The 21,451-nt window shown below is 36.4% G+C and overlaps 1 protein-coding gene across 2 annotated transcripts in view; it reads right to left on the bottom strand.

The window, feature by feature from the left end:
- LOC131438027 (cAMP-dependent protein kinase type I regulatory subunit) overlaps positions 1–21,451 on the bottom strand; it is a 173,185-nt gene that overhangs the window by 109,206 nt on the left and 42,528 nt on the right. Inside the window, exon 1 of one of the 2 annotated variants that reach the window (XM_058607803.1) lies at positions 9,077–9,226. The exons of the other annotated variant lie outside the window; for it this stretch is intronic. The gene's annotated coding sequence lies outside the window, so the exon portion shown is untranslated. Of the gene's footprint in view, positions 1–9,076; positions 9,227–21,451 lie in introns of those variants that run through there. 2 annotated transcript variants of the gene reach the window in all.

Here is a 21,451-nt window from a genome sequence, read left to right as displayed (position 1 = left end):
CTAAGTTGCTCTTTAAAAATAGTTATAACACTAAAACCGTTGCAGATACTACTATGGTGTCCTCAGCGAAGCTGCTCGACATAAGTTTATCTACAACTTTTCCGAAGGATGCAATCTTCTATCTCAACAAATCCGGAAAATAAGTTTTAGATCACCTTAATGATAAGAGCCACCCTAATACCATGTACATCAAAATATGGCTTATCTTTCACTGATCATTTGTTTTGAAGACATCATAGCTCTAAAGTATAAGGTTAAGCCACAAATGTTTTTGTCCCCCTAAATTGTGGATCCGGACCACTGTGCAATTTAACCATCTTTCTCCTATTTTTTGAGATTCTGCGGCAAACCTACAACAAAATCAGAATTTTAGTAGTTATCAATTGCGTTTGGGTTAAAAATTGTTTAGATCGTTTGTCCAATACAAAAATATAACTATTTTTAGAGTTTTAGGTTATTTACTAACATTTTTAAAATTTTCAGTGAAATCCAAGCTTCAGTTTTTTTTGTAGGTTTTGCTTATAATTAATTTCCAACTAAAATAATAAAAAAATATATGTCATAATATTTAAAAGTTTTGATTTGATTTTGTTTGGCCAAATTTTCCAATAATAGAAATTCTCTGTATTTGTACCAAATTTCTTGAGCTTCTTTGAACGGATGTATAATTTTGGTCATTAATTCATTGTTTCTGGTAATGATTCCTATATTTTGAATAAAAAAATGTACATGTCATCGCTTTAATTTTTGAGTTATATACAAACATGTGAAAAAAAAATGAAAAATTCATATATATTTAAAAGTTTATCGATTGTTTAATGTTTTCTTTTGATTGTGCAGGAATGGTAGTTGAGCGAAAATTGTAGCTGGTATCACTAGCAATCGAATGATGTATAAAAATATATAGGTCATCGCTTTGAATTTCGAGATATTTACGATCATTGTAAAAAGTCTCATCTTTTCTTAGGTCATCTATCTACAGTTTTCATTATAACTTTGGGTAGACAACCCTATTTTTAGTTTTTTCAGTGCATTTTATTTGTGGAAGTAGTACCTTTCCAATGGTGAACAAATTTTGAAGATCGGTTGACTAACAACAAAGTTATGACTCGGTAAAATCGAGGTTCTCAATATCCGATTCGCGATGCAGGTGCCGCATGAATGCAGATAGGGCACGTTTTGAGCTTGAAAAAAAACTTGGAACGGGAAAAATCTGATTTTCATTAGTTTTTCCTAAACGATCGTCAATAATGATATACTTAAAATAATCTACAAACTTCACAAAATTCGAAGGTGTAAAATTTATCGAAATTGGTCAAGTAACAACTGAGCTCTGATAGCTCAAAGTTACCGTTCCAACTTTTTTTGAGGCTTGGTGCTTCGCGTAACTTTTTTAGGCTTGGTATTAGGAGTGTTAATTTGCAAGAAGAATTCACTTTTCGTCTGCTAAGCGTTTTTTGCGAAGTGACATTAGTAGTTCAATATAAACTGCTAATGTATAGATGAGTCGAAGACAAAACCTAAATCAAATGAACAATTTAAGGAAAGTGCAAACAAAAATATAAATAATTAAATGTCGTTAAATAAACAAATAAATGAAGAAACTTACGCAACAATGAAAGTTAAAACTTCGAAGTTCGAAAATACTCGTGTATTTTTTGGAAGGCAACTGAAAATTCAATTTTGAACGAATTTGAAAATTATTTGAAAATGATTTGTTTAAATTATTTCAAATATTGTCAGTTTTAATCAGCTGCCTTTAGTTTGTTTTAAATCTCAGATTTATGCTAGTACATGGAATTGAGAAAGCCCGGGCCTAACAAAGAAAAAGTAGATTTTTTACCGTAAAAACTTTTTTATTCTTCGGTATAATCTCCATCTAGAGCCATACACTTGACTCATCGAAGTTTCAACATTTTGAAGCCCATAAGATAAGATTGTCATTAAATTTGGTATTGGGCCATCTAGAGGCTTGTTCTCAACAAAAATATTCAAAGTTCGTGCTCGCATCTCATCCGACACAGTCGAAAATTGCTTACGTTTGAGGCGACAGAAACAAAGACAATACAGTGTAGTGAACAATAGAGTGTACAAAATGGGCAAATACGATTTAACAAAGCCTGAAATATGGCCTACAAGACCAAATTCAATTTGTATTGATTTCAAGCGCTGCAAAGTTAGACCAGCAGCAACCGAAATTGAAACCTTACTTAAAGAACGAAGGCATTTAGGCGCTAATAATGTAAGTGAGATTCAATTCAACAAGGCGTCTAACTGTGTGTACATCGTGTTTAAACGTGAACAAGATGCAATTGCATTCGCTTCGGTTAACAACGAGGTGCACAGTGTTGATCATGATAATGTTAAATATAAAATCCCTGTTTATATGGTGGACAATGCCATAGAAGTACGGTGAAGTTCTTTCCATCGAAAGAGAAGTATGGCGGATTATTTTTTCCTCGGTGTCCGGAATGGCGTGCGAGTGGTATGTATGCAGCTACGTAAGGCAATTCCATCTTACATCATTTGTGGTCAATGTATCCCATATCCATGTAAAACACTGATTACCTATGAGAATCAGCTGATTACATGTCAGTTTTGTGAACAACCCGCACACCACGGTACACCTTGTACTGAAACTACGAAGAGGTCATCTTCAACCAAAGACAAGGTCAACCGTTCAACAACGGAAACTAGTAAGCGCAGTATGTACTCCTGTTTCACCATCAAACCAACCAGCAACTGCAATTAGTGTACAACAAGTACAGCATCTGTAGCAACTAGCAACGAACCCAAGACTGCGAATGACAAGGAAAACGAAGAGAAAACGGAAACGAACTACAATACCACCGATGCGGCAATGGAGGACGAGACGAGCCACGAACAAAGTGCCCCTCAATCCTCGCAGGATAGAAATGGAAGCTCCACTCCCCTAGAAATAATAAAAATAATTGAATAATTTCTAATAAAAACATGGCTCAATCGGCCCCGTAAAGCTTGTACGCAAATAGGCCTGAATAAAAATTTTTTATAAAAAAAAATATATATACACGGTTCGAAACTATTGACGTCTTTTTTGTGAGATGCCGGGTACTTTTCATTCCACGTTGTAAACAATTTCCAAAATCATAACATAAATGCTGTTCAAATTTATATGTTGAACGGAAATAAATTCGACTTTGATCATACAAAGTAATTCAGCAGAACTCACGTGAAGCTTTTAATAATAATAATAATGATGCTCTTACGCGTGTGCTGAAGAAAGCTGAAATACTTTATGGTATTTAGAGGAAATTTGAATAGGATAATGAATCAACCCGGACCCTTTTCAGTAGAGCAGTAGGTTAAAAGCTGCGTGCGTGTGTGTATGACGATGGTGTATTTCACGGATCGCGATGCCTGCATAAGGTGTACTATTTTATAAATAGTTATTTCCGCTCGAGGCAATAGTCTTGTTGAAATTGCTTATATTGTACACACATAGCTGGAACGGTGCACTACTTCATAAACAAAGGCACTTGATTACTGGCAAGCCTGCATTGTGATAGGCGAAGCAAAGGTTCCCGGCGTAACAACATTCAGGGGCAAGCAGCCGTTGAACGTAGCCTTTATTGAAGTAACTGAACACGTAAAGCGCGAGAGCTATGGTAACTGAATCATTCCATGGAACGTGGGTTTACATCCTTTATTTCGTCGTGTATGACGTCTCTCATCTTGAGTCAGGCGAACTGGTGGCACCACCTTGCAGTAGAAGAATAAAGCTCGATACAAATATTGAAGCTGTTTTCTGCCTGAGCCAGAGATAAAGTGCTTCAGAAATTTGTTTTTTTGGTAGTGTTTGATTTTGTTCATAGTCTCATGTTCACAGTGAAATTGTCAGATGGTTTGTTTTCGTTGTTACAAATAATTTTATTTACTGCGTTAAGGCTGAGTCGCCCTAGTAGTCTATAAATTACAAAAACTTAAGTTAAACTGCTAGGCACGAGATGGCAGTTCAATTTGAACTGCTTTAAGCACTGACGAGCCGAAGGCGAAACGCAAAGAAATAAAAACTTTTTGTTCACATCGAAGGATAAAAACTGAGTAGATCAAGAGTTGGTTAAAATTGAACATATCAAAAACGAATGCATTACGTATACTGAAAATTTTTGATTTGGCAAGCGAGTTGCAACTAAGGATCAAAATTTGAAGTAATTGAAACAAAAAAGTGCCTGAAATTTCTAAATGTCTTAGAATTGCGTGAAACATCGAGATCTGGTGTTATCTAAAAAAAACATTTGAGGTACTTAATCATTCGAACACTGCCGCTTTTCGAAATTACGAGATTACCCTTTTTTTATTGGCACCCAGTGTGAATGATCTTCTTTCAGCAGCTAACGATGAATTAACTCAATAAATCATGTCTCAGTGCGAAGAGATTCTATCAATCGAAATCAAAGTAAGGGAAAATTTCTTCACCGTTGGCGTTTAAGAGGAAGTTATACCTTCTTATGTTATTTTCAATCAGTTGACAAAGAAATCCTGTAATGCGTTTGGCATCTACGGCAGTCAGCTGGCTACATGACAATATTATCAGCAAGCTGCTCATTACGGAAAGCCCTGCAAGTATCTAGACAAGAAGTCATCTACATCTGAAAATCTACATGTTAGATAGTTTCATTCAAATCTGAGAGAATCAAACCAGAACAGACAGAAATATTTTGAAAATGCGTCGCATTTTCTCTATCTATAAGAGATGATAAGGGTTTTTGTACTATCAAGTGTGTCAGCTAATAATGCGGGAGTTTTTCAACAAATGTCTGCAAACAGGGATTGCACTCAAGTGTTTTTAAAGCGGAAAATACGTATCGAAAAAACCTGTTTTAATCCACCTAGTGGTGCAATGATGCCTTTCTCATATCAATCATACTATCGTATATAGTACTGTGGTATTCTTAAAAACAATTTTCTTCAATTCTTGAAGAATAACTCAAATCGGTTTGTTTGACCGTCTACGAAAAATATCAATTGGAAAATATTCGAGGTCCATTTAGACAGCTTTTTACGGTTTTTCGTCCTTTTCAGTGATGGTATAAAATTTTTAACACATTTTACCCTATATCTTCGGATCCGGAAGTCGGATCCGGATGAAATTCAGGAATTCCGTATGGGACCGCAGAACCTTTCATTTGAACCTAAGAATTTGTGAAAATCGATCGCGCCATCTATGAGAAAAGTTAGAAAACATATTTTCTTTTTTTTTCTCATTTTACCCCATAACTCCGGAACCGGAAATCAGATCTAACTGAAATTGAGGAATTTAGTATGAGACCTAAAGAGCTTTCATTTGAATCTAAGTTTATGAAAATCGGTTCAGCCATCTCCGAGAAAAGTTAGTGCAAAAAACGTTACATACACACATACACACACATCCACACTCAGACATTTTGCGTACTCGACGAACTAAGTTGAATGGTATATGACACTCGGACCTCCGGGCCTCGGTTCAAAAGTCGGTTTTCACAGTGATTTCATAACCTTTCTATACGAGAAAGGCAAAAACGCACAAAAACAACATAACTTCGAAACTTCGCATAAAAAACTGCAGAACTACGGAAATTTTTTTTCTGCTGCCAGATCTTTTAAAAATTCATGAAATATCGAGATCTGGTGTTCTCTCAAAAAAATTTTTTGGATAAGAATTTTCAATTCCCAGAGGACTTAGTTTCTCGACGTTTCGTACATTTCTAAGACGAAACAAGAAAACAACATAACTTTGAAAATTTGCATCAAAAAACGCATAGCAAGTAGCCTCGTATAAAAAAACGCATAACTTTGAAAATTACAAAAACATGTCCCATAACAAACCGCATAAAAAACCGTCGAAAAAAAGGAGACTTGAGTCGAAACTATTCCGTCAGTTTGGCGCTGTAAGTCTCGTTCAGGAAAACTCATTGCAGATTTGTCAATTGCAAGTTAGTGTCATATACATTCAGTGAAGCGAAAATGTCAAAATTCTTGCCAAGTAAAAGTCATCTTCAGGAAGCGTTATGTATTTACTTTGTTTTGGAAACAGTGCTGCTGAATCCTATCGAATTCTTGTTGAAACTTAAGGGGAACATGATCTGTTGGTCGCAAATTGTGAACGTATGTTTAAGCATTGTGCAAGTCATTTTTTATCTACACGCCACGGGATGGATTCAGAAGGTGAAAAATGGGTTCCTCATGGGCTGATAGACAGACAAAACAAAACGGTGAACGAAATGTTGCTTTCTCGGCATGAAACTAAGGCTTATCTGCAACGAATCGTGACGGGATATGAAAAATGAATTTATTTCGAGAATCCCTGACGCATAAAATCGTGGGTCCACCTTGACCGATCATCAACTTTAACTGCAAAACCAAGTCGCTTCGGAAAGAAAGTGTTTCGCAAATAACGTTAACTTTACGTCTGCTTGGCTGTTCAAATTGAACCATCTGCAGTGACGAGTCAAAGACGAAACGTAAAGAATAATGAGAATTCGTACACACGAAAACATCTGAATTTCTAAACTCATATGGAAATTATAGCTCCACACACTGTACTCTTCAGGCTTGGCCCCTTCCGACTACCATTTGTTTGCATCGATATCTCACCCACTTCCTGAGCAAATATGAAAATAAAAAAATGTTTAACTTCCGAAGGCAACTACTTTGAAGAGTATCTTGAACCTATTACTTACAGTCTATATGTATCGCCATTAAAAAATCTCCTATTATTAAGGGGCGGGTAGGGTCTAACACATTAGTAAAAATCATTTATTTTTTCTTAATATTTTCTTATAGTAAAACATTTCAAGAATATTCTGTAAAATTTTCAAGCCTTTCGGAACAAAACTCAGCAAGTTATGGGCCTTTATCTTTGCTTATCTCATACTGCGAAGAAGTAAGAGCTCGGCGCACAGGCCCCAGATTTCTGCTTCGACTGACTTAAAAACTTGACAAAACATTCTTGAAATGTTTCATTATAACAAATTACAAAAGAAAAAATATGATTTTTTGAAAATGTTTTACCCTACGGGCTCCCTTCAGTAATGAATTATTTCCATTGATTGTATAGACAAAAAACTTCAAGCGCGTTTTTCAAATATCTCAAAAAACATAGTTTCTATTATTTTTATTTTTCTATTTGTTCTAGCTGAAGTCCAAAGTAAAACCCTGTCAAAGTTTTAGAATGGAGAAATGATAGTTGGAAAAGTTACCTATTTTCAAAATATTGAAAATTTCTGCAAATCATTTCCCAAGATTTTTTTTAAATCGCTGTATCTTGAAAACAGTAGCATATGACAAAATTTTGATCAACATCTTTTTTTCGGAAATTTTTCGTTCTTTCATAAAATTTTGTTGAAAAATATCAAAAAAATAGATAATGATTTTCAAAAATTACTTAAAACAATTCGATCGGACTCATCGTTTCTGGGATACATATTATGGAAAATTTTCAAGGTACTTTTTCATAGTCCATTGTCAAAAGTAAGGCTAGAGTTAAAATGGCAAACTTATGATGCAAATTGTTCCATTTAGCCAAATCAAAAAATACAAAAATTAAATTTTAGAAAATAAATCTGTCATTTGCGGTGAAATTGCTTTGTAGCGAAACTAAAAATTTAACTTAGACAGGCTTAGAAAAATATATTACGAGTCAGTAAGAGTCTCTTTATTACAAACCAACTAAAAATTGTCAGTGTGCCCTAATATTATATTATATTATATTATATTATATTATATTATATTATATAATATTATATTATATTATATTATATTATATTATATTATATTATATTATAGTATAGTATATTATATTATATTATTGAATAAAAAAATAAAAACTTGTGGTAAGCCCACTGCGCACAATCACTGAAAACATTCCTGGTTTTAATGTGTCGATTTTTCCTGTTATACTTTGTGCGACGTTTCGTTCAAAATGCGGTTGCGCGCTTTCTTTTTTGGGATTACTTTTGGGACCTTAATTAGCACACCTGATATTGGAATTCATTTGATGCAAAGATTACATTAAGGCGAGATGGTCCAGGGAACAATTGTTCCAGAACAAGATTTTCTCTGTGATAGAAACGGGACAACGAAACTGATTGACCTACTCAAATGTTGAATAACTGCACCGTTTTCAGGCGATTTTGACAAATCAACCAAATTCTGAAAAGCCATTTTCGTCATGGATCGATTTGCGCTAAAAAAGCGCTCTGGATTTGTAGCGATTTACAATAAAAACCAATACCTGCTTATCGTAAAAAAAAATAAGGGGACATTCCGGGCGCCTTCCACCAAGACAATTCGTACCACGGCTAAAAATGTATGCCAGCACAACGAAGACTACTGAAGAACCGAAAGACGGAGATTGCTGCAAAATGGCCAGAAAAGCGCCGCTTTTTGTGTGCCTAATGGAGACGGGTGGTCATCTGATCGATATTGTGTTCTGAGTGAATTATCAATAAATGGCATTGTATACCGTAAATAGTACCGTTAATCTTGTTAATCTTACAAAATTGGCTGAAAAATGGCGTTATGAATATTAAAGACTTCCATCATTACAGCAACAAGTGGATTGGAACGTTTTTATGGACAATACCGACAAGAAAAACAATGTCATGGATTCCACCAAAATCCAATAAATTCCATCAAAATATGTTTACTATCGATCTCACCCGACATTAATAATAAAGGGCTCACCGTACAAAGAACGGCTTACATCATCACGTACCAAAGCCCTAACCCATCAATTATCTGCAGGATCACAGAAAATGATTATGTGTACGGAAAAGGTAAACGGAAGAAGATCCCTAGAACATGATTGCTTTTTATTTCGATGTGTCCACTTTTCCTCTACTTTATGTACTCTGACTCTGACAGCAAGACAAGTATACTTTGTTGACATTATATCGTGCAAAGGCGAAACCTACGATAAGACGGAAATTGTGATCTATCAATTTATGACCGTACCGACCCCGATTAACAAGGACAAGGTCATTCAAAAAATCTGAACTACATTTCGGATCGCTGTAAACATTGGGTCGTGTGTATGTAAATCAATAGAATTTACGAATGTCGAATCGGTGTTTGGCTTCTAAACCGCCACAATGCCGTCACTACCACAATCACAAACTGTTTTGTAACACTAAACGACTCTGCAAAAACTCCTTCACGGTGCTATTTTACTTCACTGTTAGCGCTCTCGTCGACCAATACTGGTAACTTCAAACTGCAAACTGAAAGCGAAAATGGTCCTTATGAGTTCCAGCAGGTTTCGATCTTCGCAGCACAAAGGCACTCGGCTAGGTTCGCATTGCCTGCCTTCCGCGCTGTCCCAACCCCGCGCCAAAAATGTCGATCCCTGTATGCACGGTTTTTGCCTTTGATCCAACCGCGTGAAGATTCGCACACATAACCAAACAAAAGTCCAACGCCGCCAAACGTCGGCTCATCCCGACCCCGTACGTAGTGTCATACAGCCCGGGAGGATTCCACCAATGCAGAAGTGAAATTCACGACCATCGCCACCACCCTTTGCGTGTGACGTCAATCGGACACGGACAAAAGTGTCTGACGAGTGCCGTTCGATGCTGTTCACTCCCATCGGCACGTGAATTCGGCTTCCATTGCACAACGGGACTTTTTTGGAATCGATTTTGATTTTGACTAGAGTTTTTTCTTCTGCTTCCTATAATTGATTCGACATGAAACCTTTTAAAATGCACGAAAGTTACAAAAAATAACTTGTTAAATCAGAATGTCACCCTAGTAAAGTTCGAAAACGGCTCATTTTATGTATCATACAATATACTCACGCAATCGATCTCATTTGAGTTACTTTCCTTCCGGGAAAGCACGTGCAGTTCATGAAAATTCACGTCGTGAGATCCATGAAGCAACACGCTAATGTTCAATTTAGCGACGATGAGTATGTTTTAACCTTTCAGTGGTTCAGAGACACTGGTCCTTTCAAGAGTTGGTAAATCATGTCATTACATGAAAAAATAACACTGCATCCGGTACCATTTTTTTTTCAACCAATGAATGCCTATGGCGATGCAGACGACCAAATGAGCTTCCTAGCGATGCTTTCACACACAAACACACACTCATAAAAGCAAATGTTCATCGTGGAAAATGATAAGCTTTCATTATTCACGACGAAAGCTCCAACGAAAAGCTGTCGGTTCCGTGTGGAAAAGCACATGCTTCCTTGTCAGGGTCAAGTTCAAGTGAAACTCATCAGTGGTTGCAGAGTGTCTGTGTGTGAGTGTGGCTTTGGATAAAATTCCACGCAAATACGAGAGTTGTTCGGTACTTTCGCCAACAGTACTGGTTGTAAGTTTAAGTACAGGTTGAGTGCCTCTTTAATATTGTTATGTGTTTACAACGCCAACGTTATAACAGTTCGGCTGAAAAGTTCGTATCGTTTAATAGAAACACACATTTTTTTTCGTTTTTATTATTCAACATAATTGCCATCAGAGGCGATACAGCGATTATAGCGATCTTCCAACTTTTCGATACCATTTTTGTAGTACGATTTGTCCTTTGCCTCAAAATAGGCCTCAGTTTCAGCGATTACCTCTTCATTGCTTCTAATTTTTTTACCAGCGAGCATTCTCTTAAGGTCTGAGAACAGGAAAAAGTCACTGGGGGCCAAATCTGGAGAATACGGTGGATGAGGGAGCAACTCGAAGCCCCATTCGTTCAATTTCAGCATGGTTTTCATCGACTTGTGACACGGTGCATTGTCTTGATGAAACAAAACTTTTTTCTTCTTCAAATGAGGCCGTTTTTTTGAAATTTCGTCCTTCAAACGCTCTAATAACGCTATATAATAGTCACTGTTGATGGTTTTTCCCTTTTCAAGGTAGTCGATGAAAATTATACCATGCGAATCCCAAAATACAGACGCCATAACCTTACCGGCCGATTGTTGAGTCTTTCCACGCTTTGGGTTCGGTTCATCGCGTGCAGTCCACTCAGCTGACTGTCGATTGGACTCCGGAGTGAAGTGATGGAGCCATGTTTCGTCCATTGTTATATATCGACGAAAAAAATCGGTTTTATTTCGATATAACAGCTCCAAACACTGCTCAGAATCATCAATTCGTTGTTGTTTTTGATCGATTGTGAGCTCACGCGGCACCCATTTCGCACAAAGCTTTCTCATATCCAAATATTCGTGAATAATATGTCCAACACGTTCCTTTGATATCTTTTGGGTGTTAGCTATCTCGATCAACTTCACTTTACGGTCATTGAAAATAATTTTGTGGATTTTTTTTTACGTTTTCATCGGTAACAGCCTCTTTTGGACGTCCACTGCGTTCATCGTCTTCGGTGCTCATATGACCAGTACGAAATTTTGCAAACCACTTACGAATTGTTGCTTCGCCCGGTGCAGAGTCTGAATAACACTCATCAAGCCATTTTGTGGTATCGGCGGCACTTTTTTTCATCAAAAAGTAGTGTTTCATCAACACACGAAATTCCTTTTTTTCCATTTTTTTCACAAAAACAAAAGTAGCTTCACTCAAAATGCAATATCTCACAAACTAATAATCAAACAGCTGTCAAATTTATACAGGTATCTTTTGAAGGTTGGTACTAACTGAAAATGGTATGGATTTATTTCTAGTGGCGCCCTCTCATAGAAACGATACGAACTTTTCAGCCGATCTGTTATATGAAAAGCAAATAACTTTTTTGTAGTCACCAGTTTCTACCAAGTATACATAAGGTTGAAAATAAATCAATAAGCAACAACTCTTCTCTCCCCGTAAAACCGTTCCGTCTAACAACATATTCGATATCTTTTTTAAATATAGATTTTTAGTGACACCTTATGGAATCGTTAGTAGAATCGTCCTAGCCGTCTCTGAGAAATCGAAATGAGCTCCATTTTAAAGTTTTAAACCATTATTTCCGATACTTCCGGAACCGGAAACTGGGACCCGATATAACTCAATCGAAATTCTTTGGTCATCTGGCAGTAAAATCCACAAATTATACATATTTTTTAACTGTTTTTAATGATATTGATGCCTTTTACATGATTCTTTCTGAAAACTCTCATACTCAAAATTGGAAATGTTACCCTTCTCAAGTAACCAGTAAGCACTGATAATGGCAGTAAAATAGCCTTTTATGAGCACCGGACTTTTTTATAGCTCTATATCTGCAATCTAAAAGCTCATCTGTTGTAAATCAATCAGAATTCAGCTTTCAGAATGTACACCTGTCATACATAAGCATTATCCATGAATAGCCGTATATTTTGCCAAAGTCAATTCTAATTCAGTCTCAAGAGCGATTGAAGTGCTAATTAGTGATTATTTGCTGTCAAAAAGCGGCATTAGTATGTGCTTATTGGTTACCTGGGTAATCACTCTGCAATTCGAGAATTTTCTATGGGGTCTTACGACTTTTCATTTGAATCCAAATTTGTGAAAATCGGTTTAGCCATCTACGAGAAAAGTTAGAGCACATATTTTCATTTTTAGTATCTCTTAACATACTGCGTGTTAACTGAATAACAACACACGATACTCTGACATTGGAGCAGTGGTCTCAAAAATGTGTGAATAAAATAATCTCTGCTTAGTCCATCTTACGGTGAAGATTTCAATAGAATTTTTCATTGTTCAAACACAACATATTCCAATTTGTAGTCAATCATCTCTCAGAAAATGAAACATAGCGTATTGTGTAGAAATTCAACCTAACCGAATTGAGTCAGTCCGAAGGAACCTTAAAATCACCTAACGACTTATGGTCTATTTAAAGAGGGCACTGTATGAAAAATCGTTTCATTTATTTATTTTTTTAATCGATAAATATATTATCTTAGAACATAGTGGCAAAGTTTCAAAGTCTAATGCTTTCGGAGATATAGTTCTTTAAATTTACTTGTCCAATTCCTTTCAAGCGCTTCAATTTTGTAGCGCGTTTTCTCGAAACCGTCCGTTCACCCATTTTTTTGTTTTATGGTAAATTAAAACCTACAAAACAAAAATCTTGTTTTTCTGGTCTCATAGTACCAGAGGTTCACGGTTTGAGACAAGAAATCTGATCATTTTTATATATTACTTAGATGAATCAGAGTTCACCTTCGGACGATATCGTGGGATCGAAAATAGATTTTTTTTGTATTTTTGCATCATTTTTCTAACTGTATTATAAAGATTTCCCCTTAAATAATTCAAAGTTAAATCCATCCGGTTCGTACCATCAAATTCCAATCAGAATGCTACAAACGTATATGATCCAAGTTTTCATTATGTATAGGTTTTTGATGTGAATAAGTAATTCTAATTCGTCGAAATCAACATGCATTTTTTGGCTATTGTAGCTTCTGTAGAACAACACATTCAAAACAAAGCAATTTTAGTATTACATTTCTTTTGTAGAATTGAATTATTGAGCAATTTCATATATTAACAGTAGAAATGGTGACGAAATCAGGATCGACTTCCTCTTATTTGGATGAAACTTTTACACCTTCATCAGTGTATCAGTGCTAAGTATGTTTTTGTCTATTTTTGATAGTCATCACATGAAGGATGCATTGAATTAATCTACAACATCAAGTAACATAAAGACGAGAGTTATCGAACGACTAGCTTGCATGTCCGAAAAATCGCAGAAGCTCATTACAAATAAGTTATTTTTGCATCATATAATCGAAATGTTCATGTAGATAAGATTATATTATGCATTTGGTTATAATGATATCGGATACTATGAAACACTTTTTAAAGGTCAAACAACCAAAAAACCAATGTATCGAACCCAACTATTTTTTTCGAAGCGGACTTCGGAGGAAAAATGGTCAGATTATGAGATACGACACGAAACCGTGATTTTTCATCACGACAATGCTCGGTCACGAGTTGCGGATTCAATCTAAAGGTATTTTAATAACAGTACCACAGGAATTCAACAATTTTAACAGGGTGAAAATTTTTGTTTTTTTTTTCATATAGTAAAAATATATAATCAATTTGTTACAGCAAAGCCTCAAATTTTAGAAAAATAAACTTTTTAATCCACCTAGTGGTGTAATGATGCCTATCTCATATTACTTATATTTTCAAAAATATCACCAGAAGATTCTGCGAGAAATTTTTTTTTTCATTCTTAATTAAAATAAGAAACTTTCTTTGGGTATAAACTAACATAAACTTTTCAATTTGTAAACAGTTATGTCAAGTTAATAAGAAGTTTTCTTTATTTTGCATCGTCGCACTAAATGATTAAACACACTTTACCATATAGATCTGGAAATTGAATAAAAGAATTGAAAATTTACATTTTTTTACCTGAAAAATATAAATATTAATGTGGCAACCCTGCACGCTATACGAGATTGAACAAAGCACGCTGCGAACGGAGCCAAGCCGCACGTACCGACGCGTACCAGATTTGCATCGTCATTTCGAATTTGAATGTTTCGACACTCATCGCCATATAATTTCGGAACCGGAAGTCGGATCTGGATGAAATTGTACAGTATTATTAAAGGCAATGAGAGTTTCAATTTGAATCATGATTTGTGAAAATCGGTTTATCCACGGTGCTGAGAAATCCAAGTGAGTTCCGATTTTCAAGCTTTTCTTCACTATTATCGGTGCTTTCGTAAGCGGAAACCGGGGAATTGTAGACCAAAAGTAGTTTTATATATTCACCAACTAACAAAATCTGCCAACTAGATAAATTTAGCTGTAAGTTTTATGAAAATTTGCACCTCGTTTCGCTCATGAAATTCAACATTTTCACAAATCGCTCTATAATACCGGATCGGATATGGATAAACTTTTCGGGGTCATTTTAAAGAATTTTAAGACCTTTTATTTGCATCTTAGTTCCTTGTAACTCCGGAACCGGAAGCTGGATCCAAATGAAATTTGAAAAAAATAGTATGAAGCTATAGGAACTTTCATTTGAATCTAAGTTTGTGAAAATCGGTTCAGCCATCTCTGAGAAATGAAATCTGTTTTCACTGCGCTTGCATAGCCTTTCTATATGAGATAGGCAAAAATGAAAACTTGCCTCTAAACCCAATGTAAAATTATAGCGGTCAGTTCGAGTTGGTGATAACTCAGCTAATTTGTCATCTCTATACAGAAACCTGCTACTTATGATGGTATGATATACGTCCCGGAAATGGAAATACACTAATGCAAACGATTAGCATACTATCTAACCTCCCGCATGAATCGCAAAATCAGAAGTAGTCCCTTGTAAAATTAAAGAACAACAGCTGAGTCATAGCACTTAACCATACCGGCCGGTTATGAAAAGAATTCCCCTGGCATTACCATCCGGTTGGCGTTAGAATCCAACGTTTCCCGCCAGACAACGATACCAAGGAAGTAGGATTGGTATTCAATTATTAATGAACAATTTCATGACTTTAAATGCCAGTCATGCATATGTGAGTAGAGGCGTTTGAGGCAAAATGGATATAATACATGTATCCTTGGGGCAGGACCAACTGATCGAAATTTGTTTGCTTTTTATTATTTGCTTTATATAGAATCAGAACCATAGCACTTCGGTTTGTGTAAATTATATCTGAACGAATCATTCAAAGCCTAGATTTAAAATGAGTTTACATCCGAAACTAATCCTTTTGATAAATTGGCGAGGCAAATTTTGATAAAAACTGGTAATTGAATTATTCTCAAGTCAGCATGCAAATTGCAATTGAATTATTTTTAATTCAACCTAAAATCAACATACGTAATTGTTATATTACATATACAAATTACGAAACAAGACGGTGAAGATAAAATCTAAAATTCAATTGCATGCTTATCGAAACTAATATACGTGCCGTATCTAGTGCACTACATACGTTTTAGAAATTTGTATTGTATTTTTTACAACGAATAATTGATAGTACTACGTATTACAGTACTTTAATTAGCAATTCCAATCTTTTCTATAGTGTTCTTTTTAGATCCAACAAATCGATCCCGAAGAGATCTTTTCTTTTCAGGACAACCAAATCAGCTAATGGTATTTTTGAGGGTTCCAAAAGTAGCACAATGAATCTGTATTGAAATTCTAAAATGTCTGCTAAAGGAATGTGATTAAAATACGGAGCTGAATCTATATAAATAACCCGAATACAGTTCTAAATCAATTTCGCGGGTATATGTCTGATAATACTTGCTCCTAATTCAGAATTCAAAATTCAAATTCGCCTTGTGAGAGAACTTAATCGTAAATACCTAAAACATGACGTACCAGATGTGCCAGTTAATAATGCGAAATTTTTTTAATGTTAATACAAGTTGAATGTAAGTTGAAGATTTAAGATACAAAATATTGTTTGTCTTCTATGCATTTTTCATATTTTCCCATCTTACGTATACCATGTCGTAAAACCATTTTTCCACATCTTCATAACTAGTGCTGCAAGTGGGGGAAACATTGATAAAAAACAAAAGATAGTCAAAAGGGGTAAAGTCCTTGGAGTATGGCGGGTGGGGTAACAGTGCACACCTGAGTTCAGAAATGATTTTTTTACCGCTTTCATTGTGTGTGCGCGGGCAAAATAACTTCTTCGTGTCATTTTTCGAGCAAAGCATTATGCAATTTCATCATTTGCTGTCGATAGTGTTAAATATTTACAGTTTCCTTTGGTTTTAGAAGGCTTTTTGATCCAATCAAATGCACCGTATCGTTTTTTTAGGGTTTGCCGTTGATGTCAATGGTTGGCCAGGGTCGACTCATGATTGTCTGCCCTTGAGATTCTCAAAACAAATGCAATACTCATCTCCCGTCACGATCGAGTGCAAAAACCCTTTGTTTCATGCCAAGAAAGCGAAATTCAACTCACTGTTTTTCGCTTTTAATGCTTTTAACCATTCAACTCGTGAGGAAACCATTTTGTCACCTTATGAATCTTTTCCATGACGCGTTGACGCTCAGAAACGGCTTGGCGACTGACTTGAACTCCTCTATTTGATTTTGAGCTTGGGTATTGTTGTCTGGCATTGTTGTTCTGGCATTCCTTTTTCAAATGAAAACTTAATTTCTTTCGGATTTGACCTCGAACTCGCTCTTATACAAAAGATGACCTAAAGGAGTACGACATCTTCAAAACTATTCTGAAACTTACCCCAAATTGTTGGTTTCATTGATAAATTGACAGTACAATTGCATTTCAGTTATATCGATTTTTGATTTTCAGTTCCGGAAGTGGTTGTCAGAAAGCTGAACTTACATCGATTTGTCTAAAATGATTAAAAAATTTTCAAACTTAGATTCAAACCATTCATTCCAAAAATACAGAGGAACGTGTTAAAAATTTCAATTTCTTATGTATTTAATAAGCGAGACTAAAAAATCCGTTGTAATTAAACCTCAATACTTAAATAATTAGTTAATATTTTATTCGTGTTTCCAAACCTTGGTCAAGAGAAGCTACTCAAATAATGCCATAATAATAGATACGTTTGCGAAAAAGACATCAGCACACCGCTAGGAGAATTAAAACAGATTAGTCTATACCACAAAAGTTCCGCTTATTCACACATGCTCACGATTCTGAAATATTCATAGGAGCGATTAGATTAAGGAGAACTACCTACTAACAATTTTCAATATTAACGAATTAAGTTATCACGTTGTACCCCCTGTCCTCGAAAAAGATTACGATTCATTCATATTCAAACTGATATGTGAAATTTCGGCGCGAATTGGCATCATATCGAGAATGGAGAAAACGATTTTTGAAGATTAGTACTGAACGAGAATTGTCAAATGAGAAAAAAAAAATCTTTCTGCTGGGTGCTACGCATGCTGATTCTGGAACAAAAACACGAACGCCAGCTCACTTTGGAAGCGTATTTGGGCATGTTGATGCGGAATCAGGTGAGCCTTTGTTGTCGATTAGATACTGTTGAGGAATCTTGGACCCTCTATTACATGGAAGAGATGGTCGGGTTTCGGATAGTTGTTGAAACCCGATCCGAACCATGCTCGGGTTCAAAAAACAATACAGGGTTGTATACAGAAAACAATAGAGAGTTGTAAATGAAAGAATTCTTAGGTTTACTGAATAAATACAAATTTTTGGTTATGGTAGTTGCACTTAACTAAAAACTTATTCTAGTCAAAGCGCATAGATCGTAGCGCGAAGGGCAAAATTGACGATTAGATTATTTCGTAATAAATGAGTCAATCCTTTGCAGAAATTCGTATGTGCCTTTTCAACTCTATTAACGTTTGCATTTAAAAAAATTGACAAAAATGGCCGATTCTCACTGGGTTTACCTTCACGTGCACTGACGAACCTAAACCCATGCAGCATCAAACATAGTACCCATGAGTCAGAAGGCAAAATTTCACAGCTCAATCAGTCGAATTCTAACCGAGATGGTGAAAACAGTGAAGTAACTCCGTTCAGAAGTGTGCGCGTTCAAAAAACGGCAACCCGCCGCGTCGAAAACGGACATCGTGCGGCACTTGGTGGACACCGGATACGCCTGTTCCAGCATCTACAACATCTTGGCACTATTAAACAACAATCAGAGCATTGAAAGCAAACTCGCTCAAGGGCGTAGATTTTTTTGCAAGTAAGATTGAATAATTCCCTTGCATGGGAAATTTATCAAAAGCAATTATCTGTCTGTGTTATCACCATCCTAAAAAAGATAAGATTTTTATTGCTAACGTTATCGACTAGATTTAGTAATGACCAATGAGAATTCTTTTGGTTTCCCAATACTTTGATTTTTGTTCGTAGGAAAAATTGTAAGCTTACTAGTATTTTGGTCGGGAATAAAAGTCCGTACAAACTTATTAATTTTGTAAACAGTTTTTTGTTCGAATTCTACTTATAATACTACATGCAATTAGATCTAATGATTCTGTATACGTGAGTCTGATGAATCTATCGCCGATGTTTCTAAATTGGTTGACTAGTGACCAGAGAATCAAAATTAACAGCTAATTAGTATTCAGTATACTAAAGTGAACACGTTGTGCAGCAGACGAAAGATGGCATTCACACACCGCACACAGCGCAAAACTATCCAGCGAGCGAATGGATGTAACTCAGTTTTGTCATCCACTCACAAGGCAAGCTTCCTGTTTCGCATTTTTTCTAGATTCTGTTTTGTGCGAAAGTTCATACTGTGCAAAACGGAGCGATACTATTTCATGCATGTCGTGAATTCTCCCTACACCAAACGAAGCACCAGTGCTACTGAATGAAATACGAGGTGTGAAGCAACGATCGAAACCGTCGGCCGTGCGGAAGAAAACATGAGGATGACATCATTATGGTATGCTGTGTATGGTTCGTGAAAACATAGGTCTATTCTAACCATTTGTACCATTAAACAAATACTGAAACGACGATGCCATATATGTTCAAGTTGAATGTTTCCGAATCGATTGGTTGTTGAATTAAATCGATCCATTAAAAACCTGTTTTAATCCACCTAGTGGTGTAATGATGCCTTTCTCATATCAATCATACCGTCATATATAATACTGTGGCATTCTTCAAAATAATTTTCTTCGATTCTTAAAAGAATAACCGAAATTGGTTTGTTTGATCGTCTACTGATAAAAACTATCAATTGGAGAAGATTAGAGGCCGATTTAGAAAACTTTTCACGGTTTTTCGCCCTTTTCAGTGATGGTATAAAATTTTTACCACACTTTACCCTGTATTTCCGGATCCGGATGAAATTCAGGAATTACGTATGGGACCACAGGACCTTTCATTTGAACTTAAGTTTGTGAAAATCGGTCGCGCCATCTATGAGAAAAGTTAGACTTCATATTTTCATTTTTTTGCACATTTTACCCCATAACTCCGGAACCGGAAGTCGGATCCAAATAATATTCAGGATTTTGCGTACTCGACGAACTGAGTCGAATGGTATATGACATTCGGCCCTCCGGGCCTCAATTCAAAAGTCGGTTTTCACAGTGATTGCATAACCTTACTATATGAGAAAGGCAAAAAGAGTTATTATCGTGTCATAATTTTGACAGCAAAAGGTTACGCGGCTAGTTTGGTATTTTTTATCGACATCCGGTCCCGTATAGTGAAAAGTAAGGCATTTTTAATGCCAAAAATGTTTGTCGGGTTCGGGTGACGATTTTTTCATTTCAAATGCGTACGAATCGAGTTCGGGCTAAAAACTTGTTCGAGTTTCTGGTATTCGAACCCGATACATGACACAAAAAATGAATCAGACTCGGGTAAGATTCGGATATAGAAAAAAAATGTCCGCGCTCGGGTAAAGATTGTTTTTTTTATCGGGTACGGGCTCGGATTATTCTCAGATTCGAGTTGGGTTCAAGAGAAGGTTTTTTATTTTTGGTCGGGTATGGGTCGGGTTCGGTTCTAATAAATTGCCTCCCCGAATATCTCTATTACACACCAAACCAAAATGATGACATTATTATGGTATGCTGCGATTGGTTCGTGAAAACATAGGTCTATTCTAACTATTTGTACCATTGAACAAATACTGAAACGACGTTGTCATACATGTTCAAGTTGAATGTTTCCGAATCCATTGGTTGTTAAATTATGTCCTTGATTCCAAATGTTTAGAAGAACTCAATTTTTTTAATGTTCATGTCATAAACATTAAAAACAGAGCAAAATATTTTCGAATAAATGGCGCAGGCATCAAGTTGTTACGTCCAGTGTACATGGCAGATAATTGAGAACGAATCCTCTTTGGGTGCAAGTTTGCTTCCCACGAGTTTTCCAACTTTCTGTGACATGTTGGCTCGACGCAACTTTTCTCGAACCCGTGATATAACATTAATTAACTCCACCGTTATAGCACAATTTCCTCATTAATTATCTATTCAACGTTCGGTTCAAATCCCCCTTCCCGGCCCAATTACCTGTTCCACAGTTTTGCGATCCACGTTCGTTTGTTTTTCTGCGTTGGCCTCGTTCATCCAATTAGCATTGATAGTATCCTTTTCGAAATGATGAACACGCCGACGAAAGAGTCCTTCATCGGGCTTTTCAGGGAGCAAATCTAGGCTCGCCGTGCCGCCAACGTCGCCGGTCCGGCCATCGCCAGCATTGCCAGATTGATGATACTCTTCTTCCTCATTGAGTACCGTCGTTTGCGACTGATTGCGACCCCTACGCCATGATTTTCTTGCGCTGCTAGCGGCACGAATTATCGATCTCATACGAGACTGCTTACCGGGTGGTGTATTTTCCTCCGCATTTTCCCGCTCCTGCTGCTGCTGCTGCTGACGCCGTCGTTCAACCTTCGAAGTCGCAGCACCAAATGTACCTCCCAAGTGTGCAATCAGTTGATTTCCCATGCGATCACTCGGCAATATGTCTCTTTACTTGCAGACGTGACGTGAGTAATCTAGCTCGCCCTAATTACGTTTCAAGTTTTGTATGGCACAAGTCGACGGAGGTCGACCG

Source organism: Malaya genurostris, chromosome 3 (assembly GCF_030247185.1).
Source record: "Malaya genurostris strain Urasoe2022 chromosome 3, Malgen_1.1, whole genome shotgun sequence".
In the NCBI taxonomy this organism is placed as follows: domain Eukaryota; kingdom Metazoa; phylum Arthropoda; class Insecta; order Diptera; family Culicidae; genus Malaya; species Malaya genurostris.
The sequence above is the reverse complement of the archived record's forward strand: the minus strand, read 5'-3'. Positions and strand labels throughout refer to the sequence as shown.